Source organism: Cricetulus griseus (genome assembly GCF_003668045.3).
Source record: "Cricetulus griseus strain 17A/GY chromosome 1 unlocalized genomic scaffold, alternate assembly CriGri-PICRH-1.0 chr1_0, whole genome shotgun sequence".
Classification (NCBI taxonomy): domain Eukaryota; kingdom Metazoa; phylum Chordata; class Mammalia; order Rodentia; family Cricetidae; genus Cricetulus; species Cricetulus griseus.
In genome coordinates, this window is record NW_023276806.1 from 222686337 (window position 1) to 222705569 (window position 19233).

The 19233-nt window shown below is 43.4% G+C and overlaps 1 protein-coding gene across 1 annotated transcript in view; it reads right to left on the reverse strand.

The window, feature by feature from the left end:
- The window catches only part of Cntnap2 (contactin associated protein 2), a 1481094-nt gene that overhangs the window by 27666 nt on the left and 1434195 nt on the right, over positions 1–19233 (reverse strand). The window lies entirely within an intron of this gene.

Below are 19233 nucleotides of genomic sequence, written 5' to 3' on the forward strand. Positions count from 1 at the left end.
TTTTCCTGATCTCTGACTATTTTAGACATATTACACGAAGGCCCCTGCTTCACCCTCCTATTCTCTTTTCATTTCTCCTTGAGGAGTCTCTATTTTGAAAGAAAAGGAATGAAAGAAGGAAGAAAGAAGAAAGGAGACTTTTCTTCTGAGAGGTTGGCATTTCCTTTCTCTGACACGAAATATGCTTGGAATTCCAAGGTTTAAGTAATCTTTGTTAGTATCAGATGGAGGGTTTGAAAGTGAGGAAATATTCCCAGTTCAGTCACAACGTTCAGGTCCAGTTATGAATCACCACCTTCTCCCAGGTTGCACGGTCAGCATCTTCCCATACACTCTCAGCTCAAGGGTGAGCCTGGGATTCAGGCAGCTCCAATGTACCCCTGTGTGGTAACCTGGCACGGTCACTCAAGGCATCGAGTGTCTTTCTGGCTTCCTAGTTCTGATTTTTGAACGCTGCCGACTAAGGCTGATGGAATCCTAAAGTGCTTAAGGCCATCTGACCCCACATCTCTAAACCAGAAAGAGTTTTGATCTGAAAAACAAACCTTGTATTAGGTAACAGCATCAAAGTCCTTGGTAAGCCAGAGAAGCCATTTCTGCTGGGGATTGCCACAGAAGGAGCCTCTGAGGTTGAAAGGAAAAGGAACTCCAGTCTGGCTGTGTTCTGTTCATGGAACTCTGGGAATCTGCTGGGGCTAAAGCCTGGAGGCTAGACTGGGTAGGGCTTTGAAGGCCACATTTGAATGTTTTCATTTCAGTAGAAAAAGCAAAGATGTTGGAAGTTCAGAGGCTTTTTTGGGGCTGCATTGGAAAGATAACTAGAGAGGCAGTGTAGCAACTGCTCTGAGCGGGTGCTGGCATGACCACCCCATCCTCAGACACCTGAAAGCCCTCTGCCTACAGATTCTTCTTTTTGCCACACAGCTGAGGTCAGATCATGCTGTGGACCTGGGTACAGACGGTCCTCCCTGCTGGCTCCTCTGCATTCCCACCCCCATGCCAAAGCTGATATTACCTACAGGGAATCGGTTTTATTTCTTCTGTAGAGATCTGAATCTTCAGTGGGGAACTTTTCGTCTAGTCCAGGCTGGTCTGGAACTTGCTGGATAGCCCAAGCTACTCTGGACTTTTTCTGTTTCAACCTCCCAAACATTGAGATTAAAGGAGCGAGCCACTACAGCTAGCTTGGTGGATGGAGAACTGTGACATCACTTGAATTTCATGTAGTCCTTGACACAGTTTTTAAGCTTTTGGAAGGTGGGCTTTCCTACCACACAGACCAAAGGGAATCGTTTCAAAGCTCTCCTTATCAGAGGCTTCTCCATTTAACCTTCTAAAGATATGGCCCCAGAGCAGGGACAACACAACCTAGTGGGTGGAGGGAGCCCAGAAGTAGGCTTCTGGTACTGTTAGAGAAACAGTGGTAGCAGCAGAGGCTCTGGGTCCCCAGCTAAGCATTGTGAGCACTGGAAGATATGCAGCCGTATGGGCAGAGGTTTGAGGCTGATGGTGGGAGCAGGCTGTGGGAGATGTTCTCCTTGATGCTTCTCTTCTCTTTGGGACTCTTTCACTCATTTCTTCAACTTTTTTCTTTTCTTGGAAATTAGGGCCATTTCCAAAGTTTCAATTCTTTTGTTTTTCCTGAAATTCGATTGAAAGATTTCAAAATCCAAATGTTTCAAATCTGATTGACACAGTCTTTTCTCAAAACTCTTAGCTAGGAACAGTTCCTCTGAGGGGGACATGGGGTGGAGGAGCATGACAAACATGCCATTAGGAGAGCTTTCATGGACAATGGGAAGGAAGTTTTCTTAAAAGGGAAGGGAGTGGGGGAGAGAAGAGAGAGAAAGAGAGAGAGAGAGAGAGAGAGAGAGAGAGAGAGACAGAGAGACAGAGAGACAGAGAGACAGAGAGATAAGGGGGGGAGAGGGGAGAGACAGAACAGAGATCTGTCTGCCTTCTCAGAGAGATAGCAGAAAGAAAGGGGGGATGGGTAGAGTTTGCTTCTTTTTTAAAAAAACATTTTTAAGGATATTTATTTATTACGTATACAGTCTTCTGTCTGCAAGTATGCCTGCAGGACAGAAGAGGGCACCAGATCTTGACAGATGGTTGTGAGCCATTGTTGCTGAGAATTGAACTCAGGACCTCTAGGAAGACCAGACAGTGCTCTTAACCTCTGAGTCATCTCTCCAGGCCCTAGAGTTTGCCTCTTAAATAAACCTTTACACCTGCATGCAGACTATATAGTTTAGTGAAGTAGCAGCCTTGGGCCCCTGGGCTGACCGGGTACTGCCTGAGTGCCTCCTGCCAGGTGACAGGGGACAGGCCAGCATAATGCCTGGATCCTGGCAACTACAAGATGATCACATAAGCATGAAAACAAAGCAAGCATCATTTATTTAATAGCTGGAACCAAGTCTGAGACTAGCAATATTTGTAAGCTCAGTGACTAGCAGTGTTGGTCAGGGCTAGTAGCTAGCAGATGAGCCAAGGTCAGTGGTTAACAGAACAAGGAAGAGATGAGCAAAGGGGAGCTTGAACTCGGGACCACTGCTGTAACTAAATAAGCAGCACTAGCCTTCTTGGGCTAGTGGGACATGCACAGAGCATTGGGGCCCTTATTGTCTAAGACTATGATATGCCTGGAGAACTGACCAGTCTCCGTGGAAATCAGCCCATTCTCTGTCCATTGCTGTTAGAAGCACCTACAGCATAGCCCTGTGGTCTTCTCTCCAGATGCCTTCTCTTCTTTGAGCATCTTTCTTAATTCTCACTTTTCCTTAATAAATCTACTTTGCTTTGTTGATTCCTTCTTTGTCCACATCTTTATTCCTCATTGACATGAAATAAAGAACTGGAGAGCCACTGTCTCAGACTGACATTTGATGATTACTAATGGTCCAGCAGCCTGGTTCCTGGGTCAAGCCTGTCTAAACCAAGAGAGCCTCCTTTATTCTCAAAGAGCTGCATCACTACTATATACCAAGGTTAGACCATGGGTAGGGTTCTATGCTGAGCTGTTTTAACACAGTTCTTAGCAAATTTCCTTGGAGCTCTGCGAGTTTGTATGTAGAATACACTCTAAATGCCTGTGTTATTAGAAAGTTTGGTCGCCAGGTTGGTGCCTAGCCCAATGTCATCAGAGAGGCTTTATCCAGAAAGTGATGGAAACAGATGCAGACCCACAGCCAGACATTAGGTTTGGGAAATCCTTCAGAAGATGAGAAAGGATTGTAGGACCCAGCGGGGTCAAGGACACCATAAAAGAACTCACAGAATCAACTAACCTAGATTCATTGGTGTTCACAGAGACTGAACCAACAGCCAAGGAACTGGCTTGGAACTGACTTAGGCACTCTGTATAGATGTTATAGTTGTGTATCTTGGTCCTCTTGTAGGGCTCCAACTCTTTTACTGGCTTTTGGGATCCTGCTCCTCATACTGGGTTGTCTTGCCTAGCCTTAATACCTGAGGAGGTGCCTATAGTCTTACTGCAACTTGATAGGCCATGTTTTGTTGATACTCATGGGAAACCTGCCCTTTCCTAAACAAAAATGGAGGAGAAGTGGGTTTGGGGGTTGGGACAAAGGGTTGGTGGGGAGGGGCTGGGAGGAGAGGAAGGAGGGGAAACTGTAGCCAGGGTGTAAAATACATACATATATACATACACACACATACAAATATACATACATACATACATACATACATACATATATACATACATACATACACATACATACATACATATATACATACACACACAAATATACATACATACATACAAATATGCATACATACATACATACAAATATACATACATACATACATACACACATACGTACATATATACATACACACATACAAATATACATACATACATTCATACATACATACATACATATCTTGGTTCCTAGCCTGCAGCACTGTTGTGAGAAGGGACCTTTAGGAGCAAGTTAAGTCACTGGTGTGTGTGGGGTGTCTTGGAAGAAATGCTGGGTGTTTTCATTTTTCTATAGCCTTCACATGGACTTCTTGAACCACAGAATGAAGACTTTCTTTACCATGTGACCCATCATGATTTGCTGTGTTACTTCAGGTCCAAAGTGGTAGGGTCAATGGACAATATATTGAAACCTCTGCCACTAAGAGCCCGATTAAACCTTCTTCCTTCTAAACTGCTTCACCCCAGGTATTTGGTGTAGTTACAGAAAGCTGACTTGCATCCTATTAGTTACTTTCCTTCTTGTTGTGATCAACAAGCAACTGTTGAGAAGCAATTTGAGGGAGGAAGGGATTATTTTGGTTCATAGTTTGATGGGTTACAGCATCATGACAGGGAAAGCATGGTGGCAGAAGAGAAAGAGTTGGTTACACTGTGTCCCTGGTTAGGAAATAGATGACAGACATAAACTGGAGCTAGGCTAAGAAAAGAAACACCAAGGCCTTCCTTCTGCTAGGTCCAGTTTCAAAACCCTCTCCCATCTGGGGACCATGTGTTCAAACACATGAGGCTATGGAAACCATTTCATATTTAATAGACACAAACTATCTGGGTTGGATAGGATAAACCTCCACTTCACAAATGAACAAACTGAGACTCATTTCAATTTCTGGTTGAAGCCTTTGTCAATGAATATGCATTTATGTTCCCCATAAAAAGTCAAATGATTTGTATTAGTCTCAACTTCTCTCTAAAAGAAGAGTTTATTTTGAAAAAGGAGTTTATTTTGATTTATACTTGTGTAGGTTATTTGTCAACTCTAGTCAGAGGCTCCATAGAAATGACATGGTGAGGTTTATATAAAAAAAAACAAAACAAAACACTACTGGCTTTGAGAACTTCATTAGCTTCAGTCAACAATTTTTAAAAATGAGGCTAGGCGTGAACTCTGATATCACTGATAGCTCCAGCAAGTTCTGAAAATGCTTGTCTGAAACAAGTTTCTCTCTCTCTCTCTCTCTCTCTCTCTCTCTCTCTCTCTCTCTCTCTCTCTCTATCTCTCTTTCTCTCTCTCTGTGTGTGTATGAAAGAGAGAGAGAGCGAGCAAGAGAGAGAGAGAGAGAGAGAGAGAGAGAGAGAGAGAGAGAGAGACCTAGTCAAGCACTCTACACAGAACTACACTACATCCCCAGCCTTTTTTTTTTTTTCACTATGTAGCCAAGACTGGCCTTGAACTCACCTCCCCCTCTCTCAGCCAAGTGTTGGAATTACAGATGTGTCCTATCAAGTCCCACAAGACTCCATATTTCTCAAGAAGATTGGATAGTACAGCTATCTGTCACTTTAGCACATCTGAGTTTGTTACAATTAAATTATGTTAAGTTGTAAAATCTATCAGATGTCTCATACTGGAATCAAACATGAAAATACCATTCATGGCAAGATGCTACTTCGTGCATGGAGATGCCTTGGCCAATGCATTCCTGGGGGAGAAAATCTGCTTTACAGAATGCAGATTAGAAATGCAGCAAGTCACTTCTGGAATTATGTCATCAAAATACAATCAGCCCTTTCATTTCTTACATTTACAGTGGTTTGGGATATGGAATATAGTCCATTTAAGATATCATTGCAATTCTTGTCGAAACTTTAAAGTGAGATAAATGCTCATGAGAGTCCTCTGGGGGAGACAGCAGCTGCTTTAGTGTGCATTAGCCTGCATTCTTTGCTCTCTGTCACTCAGCACTGCATACCAGTGACAGGCAGGCGGGTCACAAGAAGTGAAAAGAGAAAGGGGCCTGAGTAGAGAACACAGGGAAAGAAGCAGCCCCACGGAGGATAGGAACATTCTGGAAGCTCAGGGACACACATGAGCACCTGTCCCAGGGACGTTAGATAACGGTTTTCCCAGCAGAGATTTCTCCTTTTCCCTTGAGGGCTTTGATTCAATTGCATATTCTTCCTGGGTTTTCCATAGGGTCTACTCACACATGATCTTATTCGCTTTTAGACTTTTAAATTTCCTACAGATTTTCTTTCTATCATTTGGTGGGAGGGATGTGATTACATGAAAACCAAAACAAACCAAAACAAAAAACCACTTAAGGTCTGTGTTCTCGGCCATGGGCGCTGCTGTGAAAGCTGCCCGTCTTAGGATCTGTGGGTTACAGAGAGATGGCCATCCCTTTTTACAGTCCTAATGAGGTTCATAATTGTCCCACAGCAGCCATGGGAAGAGCTGGTCCCAAAGCATTGTCTGCTTCTCCCCTCTGTTCTGGGGTGGAATGTGTCCCACTGCAGATACAAGAGTGGCTTTAGACAATTCATGGGCTGTGAATTAATGCCATCTAATTACATGGCAAGATGTTAGTCCCTTCTCAATTCCTACTAGATTTTCAAAAAGAAGGTCTCAGGGCTGGGATGCCCTCTTTACACCACTAATACTTATTACTGTTTTCTTTCTAACAGAGAATGGATCTCGGGCCTGGATGTTTTGGTAGGGCAAGGTACCAAATTTCATTGTATTTCCATAGTATGTATTTTTGCCATTATCCCAACTGGAAGAGCATGCAATACTAGTACTTCATTTCATGGTAGCTTATAAAATTTTCGTTTAACAGTTTTCGTTATTATAGCAGCATATTTAAATAAAGATTGTGAACCCATTTAAAGGGAAATATGAATAATTAATATTAATTATTAATTAAGGAGGTCATTAGAAATGGCAACAATATAACTGACAATGGTTAAAATTATGACATAGGTCCTCACACAACTTGGGGGAACATTGTTGGAGGAGAAGTTGCTGCCCCCCCCCCCCCGTCAGGTTTAGGAGCCTCTACTCTATTCTTATGGACCCCATCCTCTCTCCTCCCCCCCCACTCAGTGTCTGCAATTGACCATCGCGTCAATTGAACAGCATAGGCCCTGGACTTTCAGAAAGGGAGTTTGTAATGGCTTCCTCCAAGATTCTACTCCATTCATTCTAGCCACATGGCCCAGGCATATTCTTTCCCTTTCAGACGGGCCAGATACTTGATTTGGCCCTCTAATAAAGAAAAGCTTCTTGGGATCAAGAATTGAATGTCATAGCCATGTTTTCCCCAAAGGCTCCGAAAACATGTCTTCCATAAAGCAGTTGCCTAGTGATGATGGGAACAATGATAACCAAGCATACACTAAATACTCAGTCATTGGGGGTTTGGTTGTGTGGGGACCAAATACTGGGGGATTAGATACCATCCAACTAACTATGGTCAAGGTTTGTTGGCTTTGTAAGGTAGAGAGGGGGGGCTGTGGCCTTGAAAAAGGAGGGGGAGACAGTGTATTTAGATGCAACAAACCAGTGTCTATTATTTATAGAGGTATCATTATCACTCAGAAAGCAGTCTGTCTCACTGAAGATGCTCTTATCCTCTACCAATTGTATTGCATTGCTATCAACATCTGTGGATTAGTGTTGTGTAGCCACTGTGATCTATACACTCCACCAGTCTCCAGCTCAAGGCTCTGAGTTTGTGGTACATAGTAGGCTAAGTGGGATGAGGGCTTGAGACCATTGCTCAGGGGAGGTTTTTCATAGTTCTTGTAAAATCAGACTGAAATGAGATTGAAGAGCTGCACCCTGACTCCATTTCCAGTTACAGGAAGGGTGCTGCTCAGCCAGCCTGTTCCAAGAGCTGATGCTAATGTCAGGGCTCAGCATTAGGTCTGTTGAGAGAAGAATTGCAGGTGGGTTCATTAGGTGGGACACAAGTTTTCCTATTCTAGCCTTGTTTGTCTATAGATGTGTGGACAGGAGCTTGGTTGGGTCAGTGGAAGGGACAACCAACGCCCCTCCCCCATTCCCTGGAGCCAAGAACATTAATTCCAAGGAGCAAATAAAACCCAACAAGCCTTCTCCTTCAGCTCTAATGCAATCAAATGATAAGCTGTAGGCAGGCAGGGCAATGCAGGCTGCTAGGTTGTGTCAGGGTTCTGTTCTGACAGGCTGCATCTTTTCATCACTGTCTTAGGGACCCGCTGGCTTTCCAAAGATGCATGACCAGAATTAAATCCACATACATAATTGATGTGTACCATTATACACCATGACATTTTATTAATCCCTTAAGAAAGATGCTAATGAAATCTCATTGTTATTATTAGATGCTTTGCTCTCCTACAAAGGGAGGCAGGTCTAAAATATGCAGGTGTGATTTAAATAGCTCTTGACCTATAACATGTGCTTGCTGGATGACAAAGAGGCAGAATGCTGGAAAAGCAGAATCTGTGTTTCTGTTTCAGTGTCTGCTGCTTGTTAACTTGTGGGTCTTTGTCTAAGGATTAATGAAACAAGATTGAGTGTGTTTGTCTTCCAAAGGCAAAAGTAAAAAGAAATGCCTTCCTGTGAAAACTTTTACTAGTTTGTAAAATGTTAAGGATGGCATTTTTATTTGTATCCATTTATCATTGTTCCTAAGCTTCAGGGACAATTAAATAAATTGAAATTGTCATTTCTATCCCTAAAATCTAGCCTGAACATAAAAGGCTTATTATGATCAATCTTAAAATATAGTTGTAATTACTCAACATTAAAAATGTTGTGGATCAGAGGAAGTATGACTCCTAACATGTTTCTAAACACTAGATATTTGGTGTCATGAAGGTCACAAATCAGAAGGATAGATTTTTCTACTTTTTCCTGGTTATTTCAAAGTTGTAAAGCATAAGTTAGCAAGCCTGGAAGATACTGGTGTCCTGCTCCATAGCAGGTTCTGCAGAAAGTAATGCCACCTTTCAGAGACTCTGAGGCACCTGTCAGTCATTAGAGCTGCATCCTATGGCACCTTGAGAAATGTGGGCTTACTGTACCTCTCAGAATCTTGGTCAGTGTAAGCTTCAGATCCTAGATATTTGTTACTGCCAAGCAGAGTGGAGATGTGTAGTTTCCTGTAAGCCAGGACTGTACACACCCACTTCTTGCTCACAGGAGGTTTAGTCCCCTCTTAGGCCACTCCTGCCTTTGTATTTAGTTATTATCACAGGAAACAGAACCCTATTCATGAAACCGTCAAGCTGAAATATAGGGAGAAAACCATTTTTTTCCTGTGTATACCTTATGTCTGCTAAAATGTTTACTGTTTTAGGCTTTGGAAAACCACAGTTGACTGTAGCTGACATATAAGGACAGTGAATCTCATTTTCTAGTTTTTACTCCTTTATTCCTCCAAGGTACTGAAGGGTATTTTTTTTTCTAGAACTAGCAGAGGGCCACTTGAAATGAAGATCACAGAAGCAGGGTAACTGGGAGCCCAAGGTGGACAGGAGGGTGCTGACCTTAGTCATTTGTTACAGCAACATGAGTTTAGGCTAGGAAAAACTAATAAGCATTCCTACTTGCAGACAATATCAAATTGGATGACCAAGTAAAATAAAAAGCAATTTGCTTCCTTGGCTCTCACTCTATTGGAGTTCATACTCTAGATGGTCTCCAGAGCTTTCTTTCTCAAGGGGAGGGTAAAAACAATCTTTAAAGGACTAAGATTGCATGAAAGTGCAAATATCAGAGTGTCAGGAAATCGAGGTTGGAAGTAAAAGCAATGCTTTTCCCAGGAAGTGAAATCTGTCAGGCACACATGGTGAGTAAAGGAACAGTTTTCATAAAGTGCACCGAGCGGTCCCCCTTAGCTTCCTTCCCACATATTTAACACAAGGAATAATTCAAATCTTGGAGTATTGGCTTATGTTCTGAAGGCAAAGTTTAAACATTCAGGATTGAGTTTGAAGCCTCAGTGGCTCATCACAAAAACACAAACTTTACAATACGACTACCTTGGATGCCATCAAGGAGTAGGACCAAGAAATGGACTAGTAGGGCTGTGGGGACACAAAGGTGTGTTTCTCTCCACATCGCAATTTTCTCTGATTCTAATTCAACCTGTTCATTTTAAGACTGAGATAAGAGGGTACAGACAGAGGGCTCGAATTTCAGCAAAGAATTCTGTGATGTCTCTAATGACATTTTTTTTTTTGTGGTCAAGATAGACATATGTGAATTTGCAAAAGTATAAGTAATATTTCAAAGGTATGTGTATTAGAAGATGAATGATGGGTAGAATTTGTTTGATGGATTGGAATAAACTCCAATGGGGAATTTTGGTGATATGAATTCAAAACCATGTTTAATTACTAGTTTGGATAAATGTTGTGCTGGCTAATTTTATGTCAACTTGACACCACTTAGAGTCATCAGAGAGGAAGGAGCCTCAATTGGGAAAATGCCTCCAGGAGATTGGGCTGTAGGCAAGCCTGTAGAGCATTTTCTTAATTAGTGGTTGATGGAAGAGGGCCCAGTCCATTGTGGGCGATGCCATCCCTGGGCTGGTGGTTCTGCGTTCTATAAGAAGGTTGAGCAAGCCATGGGGAGTGAACCAGTAAGCAGCACTCCTCCATGGCCTCTGCAGCAGCTCCTGCCTCCAGGACCCTGCCCTGTTTGAGTTCCTGTCCTGATTTCCTTTGATGATGAACAGTATGTGGAAGTGTGAGCCAAATAAACCTTTTCCCCTTCCAGTTGCTGAGGTCATGGTGTTCCATCACAGCAACAATAAGCCCAGGTAAGATGAAAATCAACAGTTCGTTTAGTAGATAGAAGTGGCTATGCAGGAAATAAAAAGAGCATGTATCAAAAAGATGTTGAAAGGTTGAAATGATGGCTTATACCTAACTAGATAAAGCTTAGAGGAAATGAATACCAATTTTTTATACTTGGAAATAACATACCATTTACTGTGTCATCGTCAAAATGTATGATACATCTGTTAATAGTATACAAACTTCTTCCTCCACAGGAGAAGGGTATTGTATTTTAATGAATTACAAGTGGTTTAGGAGTTAAGAGTAAGATTTGGCTGAATCAAAAAAAAAAAAAAAGACTAGGTTCTAGATTCTAATTTGGAAAGCAAATTCTAATGCTTTCCAATAGATTGGTTAGATTAAGTCCATAGGTGTGTTTATTTCAGGATAAGAGATCATTGTGCATAACTGCAATAATTAGCTAGAGTGTGTGTACTGGCCTGTCCTTAGATTTGATCAGATGGAGAGAGTGGAAGGGTCCATAGACACTTAGCTTGGAGAAGAGAAGGCTCATTGTGTAGACGTTTCCTCTGAACTGAAACACATTTCCTCCTCGAAGGAAGAGGGAAACTACAAAGGCTCAGGAACTCATGAAACATTCAAGATCCAGGGAGCTCGAGAAACATGCAGGTGGCAGAGACCCTAGTGCTAAAGCTGGGGAACCGGCACTGGACCAAACCAAGCCCTCGGAATGTGGGTGCCAGCTAGGAGGCCTGGGCAGGCTGTGGGACCTCTAACAGTGGAGCCAGTGTTTATCCCTAGAGCACAAATGGACTTTGGGAGCCCATTCCCTCTGGAGGGATACTGTCTCAGCCCAGATACAGCAAGGAGGGCCTGGACCCTCCCCCAAATGATGTGATTGACTTGGATGGTCCCCTGTAGAGGGTTTCACTCTCCCTGGGGGAGGGGGTGGGGGATTGGTGGGGGCATGGGAGGATGGGAGGGTGAGGGAATGGGGGGATGGATATGTAAATAAGAGTGCTTCTAAAATAAAAAAAATAAATAATTAAAAAAGAAACATGCAAGTGTCAGAAAGCACAGGAAACACACAAGGCTCAGGAAGCTCAGAAAGTTTCAAGACTCACAAGACCCCTCTTGGTGGTTATAAATGTAGTGAACAGTTGTTGGGGCAGGAGCTTCTCTCTGGAGGAGTTGGCTGCAAGTTGTGTAGATAATACCAGATAATAGCTTTCATAAGTTAAAACCACACTAGGATGGGTTTCTGACAATGTAGCTACCTTTGAATGACCCATGTTCCTGTACATAATACCAACATTTTATTGATTCCCAAAACTAGGCTTGAATGCCCTAGTGCCCTTTTGGGGGCAAATAAACATTTGCTGAGGAAAAGTTGTGTAACCCATAGGAAAACACATTATTTCTGCAATCAAAATTTTAGAATGGCTATGGAAAGTTTCAGGATTTAGACCTGGCCTGGGAAGTTGTCCTTAATCTAAGGACAGTCACTGGAATAGGAGCCCAGAGAGTAAACGTGAGATTAGGCCATCCATGGGAGAGGCATCCAGAAGCAACTCTGGAAGTATGAGGACACTGAGTTAAGCCTGGATAGGATGGGTGTCTTTCTGGCTGTGGAAAGGAAATGTCGAGGAAATGTCCAGTTAGAGCTGGAGCTGGAACAAACCATCCGAAGGAAAAGCCAAGTCCTCGGACCCCATGTCTAAGAGGCACTGTGAGGAAGGGGAAAGCTTTTTGACTTCACCCTGTGTCCCGGTCAGCCCTTTATCTGAATCTCTATGAAAATTCATGAGGTGGGTCAAATAAGCTTTAAATGCTAAGTGTGAGGAAGTGAGTGCCTTTGCTCAGGTTACTCAGCTAGGAGGTAGACCAGAGGTTTGCACCTATGGGTGTCCCCTGCTCCTGCTGCTCTGTCAGGATTTGAAGGAGGGGACATTTAGACTTTACCAACCCACCAGCAGAGCTCTCTTTGTGGAGGAGGACAGCCTGTGAAATTTACACAGCCACCAAGAGATACAAAAACTGAGGGAGCCAGGGAACCAGGAAAACCCTGGACATGGATGTCCTGTTTTTTCTGGTTCTGACTGGAATGGAGACTTCTGAGGGGATCTATAGGAAATGTGAGGTACAGTGTGTTGGGTGGGTATGAAGCCAGACATTTTGATTACATCTTCCCTTCAGAGCCAAGTTGTTACCACACACTGGCTTTTACCTTGTGTTGCACACACGGCTTTTCACCAACTTTAATTGAAACTGTGGGCTCTCAAATTAGATTTAGAGATGTGCTATCAAATGTTTAAAATTTATTTATTTTATTTTATTTATGGAATTTAAATTTATTTTATCTGTATTATTGATGTCTGTGTGTATACATTTGTCTGTAAGTGTGTGAGTATACATGTGTTTATGAATCTGTGTGCATGCACATGTGTGTGGGTGTCTATGGAGGCCAAAGAGGGCCTTGGAGTCCCTGGAGCTGGAGTTACAGGTGAGCCACCTAATGTGGGTGTTGGGAAGAGCAGCAAATACTCTTAACTGCCAAGCTGTCTGTTTGATTTTTTGAGGCAGGGTCTCATGTAGCCCTGGCCTCTAGCTTGCTATGGAGCTAAGGATGACCTGGAACTTCAGACCCTTTTGCTTATGGCACCCCAACCCCGAGTTTTCAGGTGTGTGTCACTGTGCCCTTTTTGTGCAGTGAGAGGGATCAAATTTGGGCTTTCATGCACGCTAGGCAAGCATGGTACCAATTGTGCTGCATTTCCCATTTCACTGGCATTTAATATTTGATGTCTAACTCAGCTGCAGTTGCTGCAGTCACCCCAGCTTCTGGATAACACAGGATAACTGAGGGTCAGTCCCCAGGCTAGCCAGAACTAGCCCAAATAAAAAGACAAAGAACAAAGCTGCATTGAGCCTGAGCCAGACAGAAACCTGTAGCCCTCTCTAATTTACTTAAATGGAGTCTCGTCCAGGGGGTGGGTTAGGGGTCCGTGGGTTTTCACTTTACTCTTTCTCAGTTTTTTTCCTTGGAGGCCTTCATTTCCGGCTCCCATGGAGTGGTCTGACTGCTTATTTCCCCAGCGGTTGCCCTTTCTCTGGTCCTGTCATTATCTGTACTCTCCTAGCTGTCTGTGCATGTTGACAGCTCTTCTGTCTCCACTTGGGAAGGTGCAAATTACAGTGGTTGCAGCAGCTTGCAGGCAATGCATTTTCTCAGCACTGGGCCTGGTTCTGCCCTGCCCCCTCCCCCAAGTGTCCTGCTTTTGCTTTGTTTCCCATCAGATCAGAGGGTAGAGTATTGTAGGGGCAATCGAGTTAGTCTGTCTTCCTCAGAACTCCAGGTGCCCGGGACAGGATGCAGCATAAAGATCTACACCAGGGTGCAGATGCCCCTGCCCTGACAACTGAGATTTAGTTCTTTTGGCATGAACACATTTTCATACTCTGGTGGAATATCTGGCTATCTGGGATCCTTTCTTAAGTAAATGAGAGCCAATGTCTGGGCATGTATACTTTCGTAAGCCCTACATGTCTATTTGCTTTTCAAGGTTTCTTCCTTTATGAAAAAAAGAAAAAATATATAACATTTAGTATAAAGATGACTATGATATCGTGTGTTAAATATGATTTATTCAACCTAGAAGTTCAGCTTTACTTTTGCTTTTAAAATAAATTAGTACCTCTTCTGAGGGGGCCCTAAAAGCATGGTGGGCTCTAGGCACTGTCCATTTTTAACTGGTAGCCTTGCTGTATATATTTGATAGCTTTTCTTGATGGCTCAAGGTTTGACTGAGAATATTATTTCCTCATGAGACAATTAGAAAGTAGGTTGGAGCTTGTACTCTTTTTTTTTTAAGGGTCTGGTCCAGCAAAATAGCTCCAAGTTTTGTTAAAAGTGCTTGCTGTGGAAGCCTGAATGCCAGAGTTATGTTCTGGGAACCCACAGAGAACTACTCCTGAAAACTGTCTTCTGACCACGACTGCATCATGACGTGTGTGTGTGTGTGTGTGTGTGTGTGTGTGTGTGTGTGTGTTTGTGTGTCGCACACACACATACAGAGGGGCATATTATGAATTAAACACCTCCCCTAGCCCGGATGCTCCTAGAGGGGTACAAGGTTTATGCCAACAGACACTAAGTGGACTCAATGTTTAAAGAAGCCCAGACATTCATAGAGTGGGGGAATGGCAGTGTGAGGGATGGCAGGAGAGGCACAGACATCATAAGTCTCAGTGGCTGACACCTGGACAGATGGCAACTGAGTAACCCGTAAGGACTCCAGCATTATGCTGGTCTGCCCCTCTCACCTGCCAGAATGCACTCAGGCAATACCCGGGTCCAATGAGTACTAATCTGCACGCAGGTGCAAAGGACCCCTTTAAAAGAAAGACTCCCACCCACTTGTGCTCTCTTTCCCACTCTTTTCTTTCCCACTCTTCTCTTTCTCACTCTGTTTTCCACTGTTCCCCTGGGGCAGACAGGACTATTCCAGTCTCCTTCTTCTCTCTGTCCTCTCTCTGTTTCTTCACCTCGTCCGACATGGAATCTGCCAAGGTCCCCCAAGCAAGGTTCCCCTCAAGCTTTATCATAACATAACCGAGTTCCAGAATGACTGTTCCTCCCCACCTTTCTCCCCCTAAAATCTGATGGCTGGACATCAGCTGGAAGGGAGTTTGGGGGTGTTACCCGCTGCCTTCTCCATTGCTGGATCTCTCAACAAAGTGCAATTCAGTGATGCAATTCCTCTCTGCTCATTGGCATCACAAGGTCTGGTATTCCTACTGTAAGAAGACCCAGACGTCATTATAATATGCCACCCACCTCATAAATACTCACAAAATATTTCTAACATCCACAACATAGAACCAACCGGGCTGCTACATTGTTTTTTTGGGGGCGGGGAGACAGCCTACTCCAATCTCTCTTTGAAGTATTTGTTTTGCTAAAAAAAACAACAATAAAACAACAGCTTCCACTTAAACTGTGTGTCTACTGAATTCTTTCCTTCTAGGAGAAAAGATGAAGAGACAAAGAGATATACCATTACCTCCCATGAATTTTCGCTTTGGTAATAGGGCTCTGTGCTAAGCAATTTACAGAAGTTTCCTTTGTTCTTGTGGCTTCCCAGTGAAGCAGGTGCTTCTACTAATTTTCCTTTTCATTTTACCTAGGAAACACACCTGACGAAGTTAAATTTCCTCACCTTTCTATCACTCTGCTCCTAACTGCTCTGTTGTAAGACATTCCTGGTTATAACATGACAACAAACACCCCAAAGCTAATAGGCTTGTGATAGGAAGGAGGCCAGTTCTATTTGCAGAATGTTAAAGTATGGAGCTGAAGGGGATGCCCTTCCCTTCTGTATGCTGTGAATACACGATTCTCTTATTCGTTGATGAATAAAGCTGTTTAGGCCAATGGACAGGCAGGATTTAGCCAGATGGGAAATCCAAACAGGGATAGAGAAAGGTAGTAGGTGGGGTCAGAGAGAAACCATGTAGCTGCCAAGGAAGGAAAAGGCCTGGGCATCACCGGTAAGCCAAGACCATGTGGAGACATACAGATTAATAGAAATGGGTTGATAACTAAGAGAGAGCTAGCCAATAAGAAGCCTGAGCCATCAGCCAAACAGTTTATACTTAATATAAGCCTCTGTGTGTTTATTTGGGACTAAAGTGCTGCAGAACTTGGTGGGACAGAAACTTCTGTCAACATGGAGCCCATCATCGGACATCCACAAGTGCTGCCTCTCCCCAGCATGGACAAAATAGCATAGACACAATCTCCTCAGTGAGTGCTCCTGAGGGGAGGAGAGGTGGGCTAGTCAGCCCTGCTCCCAAGACCAGGCTTGTTACCCTTCAGCCTCCAAGTTCTATCTTGACAACCCTCAGGCTGAGTCATCTGCTTTCTTCTAGACTCTCTGGAGCAGTCAGGAGTTAACAGGCTTTGTTACGTTTTCTCCCATCTGGACTGGATGCTTCTCAAGGAAGGTCATCATAGTTTCTTACAACTGCCACACAGTAGATGTGATGTCTAGAACCTGGGCCCCAAAGTTAATGAGTGAAGGAGGATGGGTTTTTATAACACACACACACACACACACACACACACACACACACACACACACCTTTCTGCTTGTCTGTGGATATTCTGCTGTACATATAAACACATGAATTATGGAGTTTGGATTTCATGCCCATATTTACTCATGGCTATTATGTGTATAGCACTGCATTAAAATCAGGAGCCCTTACTATTAATAGTATCTAGATAAAAGACCTTATGCTTGGTTGACACCTTGAAGCATAAACAGGTAACCCAACCCCCCCATGGGGATCTGGTAGTTGAGATAAACATTAACCCAGGCATAACAATATAAAAAAAAAAAAAACATGGCTGAGGTGCGTGGGGGAGGTGAAGAATCAAAAAGTGACGGACAGGTTCGGGTGCTAGGCACTCTAAATCGCGTAAGTTGAGAATAGTCCTGGATAAAGATGGGTGGAATCTTACAACAAGTACTAGGCAGAACTTCATGTTTCAAGAAAGTTTGCACTGGACTTGGTAAACACTGAAACATCTCTTAAAACTGTAAAGCTGTGGTGAGAAGTAGAGAATTTTCAAACAGAGGGAAAAACCGGGGGTGTTTATAAATTAGAGGTGAGCATTGGTAAATGAGGTGGATTACATACAAAAGGTAGAAGGACAAACTAGGAGACTATTATAGCCGTCCTGGGTGAGTGGTCTGACTGAGCCTGATATGGGGGGACGGAAGGAAAACTAGAGACTCAGTGGAGCTTTATAAATGAACACATAAACCCTGACTTTATTTGTCTAGGGCCTGACAAATTGAAGGGGATGTTGATAAATGTCAGGACAATCCAAGATCAGGAAAAATTAATATAATCAAAGACACGGTTTAATAGGCAATTAACATGGGCACTTTCTCAAGGGGTCTTTATTGCTTCCCTATTTACCCTGAGGACCTTGGCTAAGCTGGAAGTCAGCCAAGGGGCACCAGCTCTCAGGAGCCAGTCACTGGTAAGATGGCCTGAAGAGAGCCAAGCACTTCTATGTCTGTCACTTGTTTTGATGATGACATGCTCAGCAGCCATTCCTGTCAGCAAGTTCATGGGCTGAAGAACGGTTGGCGATTTGAAAGGCACATGACATTTTTATAAGGTGCACTTAACTTCCAGGCCTTCTGGGCTAAAATTTTATGAGAGTGCCTGGAAAGGTCAGGGGCTGAGAGAAATGGAAAAAAAGTGCAAGCAGAAAAAATTCAATGGCATGTTTTTAACCTGGCGGGCGGGGGGGGGGGGGGCGGGGAGAGAAGCATTAAAAGTTGCCACATGTGCTCACGGCCCTCCTTTCAAAATATAATATCGACAGAGCCAGCACTGGCATTTCCAAGTTACACACCAGGACACCAAAGCTGAATTCTGGGAAGGAAGCTGTCACAAGGCTTAGAGATGGCAGAGCCAAAGTCCCTGCTATCCATCTCCAGTTCTGAAGGACCTATGTCTGCAAAGCTACCAAAGATGTCATTGTTTACTGCAGTGGCTTTGATTACACAGGGGCTGATGGCGAGAGTCTCATGCTGGATTCTGTGGCCTTAACTGAACATATTAGCACTTCTTTGTTAATGAATGTACAACTTTCCTGAAGATAAAAAAATGATGTGATTCCAGATGCATTAATGTTGATTTCAGACTCAAGGGGATGCCAAGGAAATTCATAAACTCTGAGCCAGACTATTTGCCTCCTGACCCACCTATGGGAACGGTGTTCTAGCCCCTTACAGACTGTATCTTTAGGGTTAAAGTCCATGCCTAACTGGAAGCAAATGGAGACATGACAGGCAACACACCCCTTTCCCCAGAAAAACAAGAATACTGGCGAGTGATTACATTGAACCACGGCATCAAGTGAACTGGACAAACAGTTAACACAGGACTTTTCCAAGGAAAAGAAAACACAGGACTGGAGAGATGGCTCAGAGGTTGAGAGCACCGACTGCTCTTCCAGAGGTCCTGAGTTCAATTCCCAGAAACCACATGGTGGCTCACAACCATCTGTTATGAGATCTGGTACCCTCTTCTGGTGTGCAGATATACATGACAGCAGAATGTTGTATACATAATAAATAAATAAAATCTTAAAAGAAAGAAACCCAGTGATGTGATGCTGCCATGAACGCTCTCAGAGGTGTCAATGCTGAGAGGGCCTGTGCAAAGGCTGTCCTCAATGAATAGCTGGTGACTGATGGGTAAAGAAGGTGGCCTTGCTTTACTTGCAGTCTCTAAACCAGGAACCATCATGAGTAACCCTAAGGTTTATAATAGTAACATTTGCTAACCTTTAGCCTTTCCACCAGTGAGGACACAGGGAAAAATGACTCCCGAGTCTCCTCCAGGCAGAGTCTCCTTCATCCAGTCAGGGTTGAGGTTCTGTGTTCTGTTTGGTCAGTAGTAGCTCCCCTGCCTCTCTATCAGTGTGGGGCTCTGACAACTGCATGGGAGCCTGGAACCAGGGCCACTGACGTGGTGAGTATAGGAAGCTTTTGACTCTGACTGTAGCCTGGTAAAAATCACAGGCGCAAACAAGGGAAAAAAAACCAAACTAAAATAAACAAACAATAAAACATTAAATGTATAAACATGGGGTTTTGTCATACTTCTGAAATTTTTGATGAGAAATA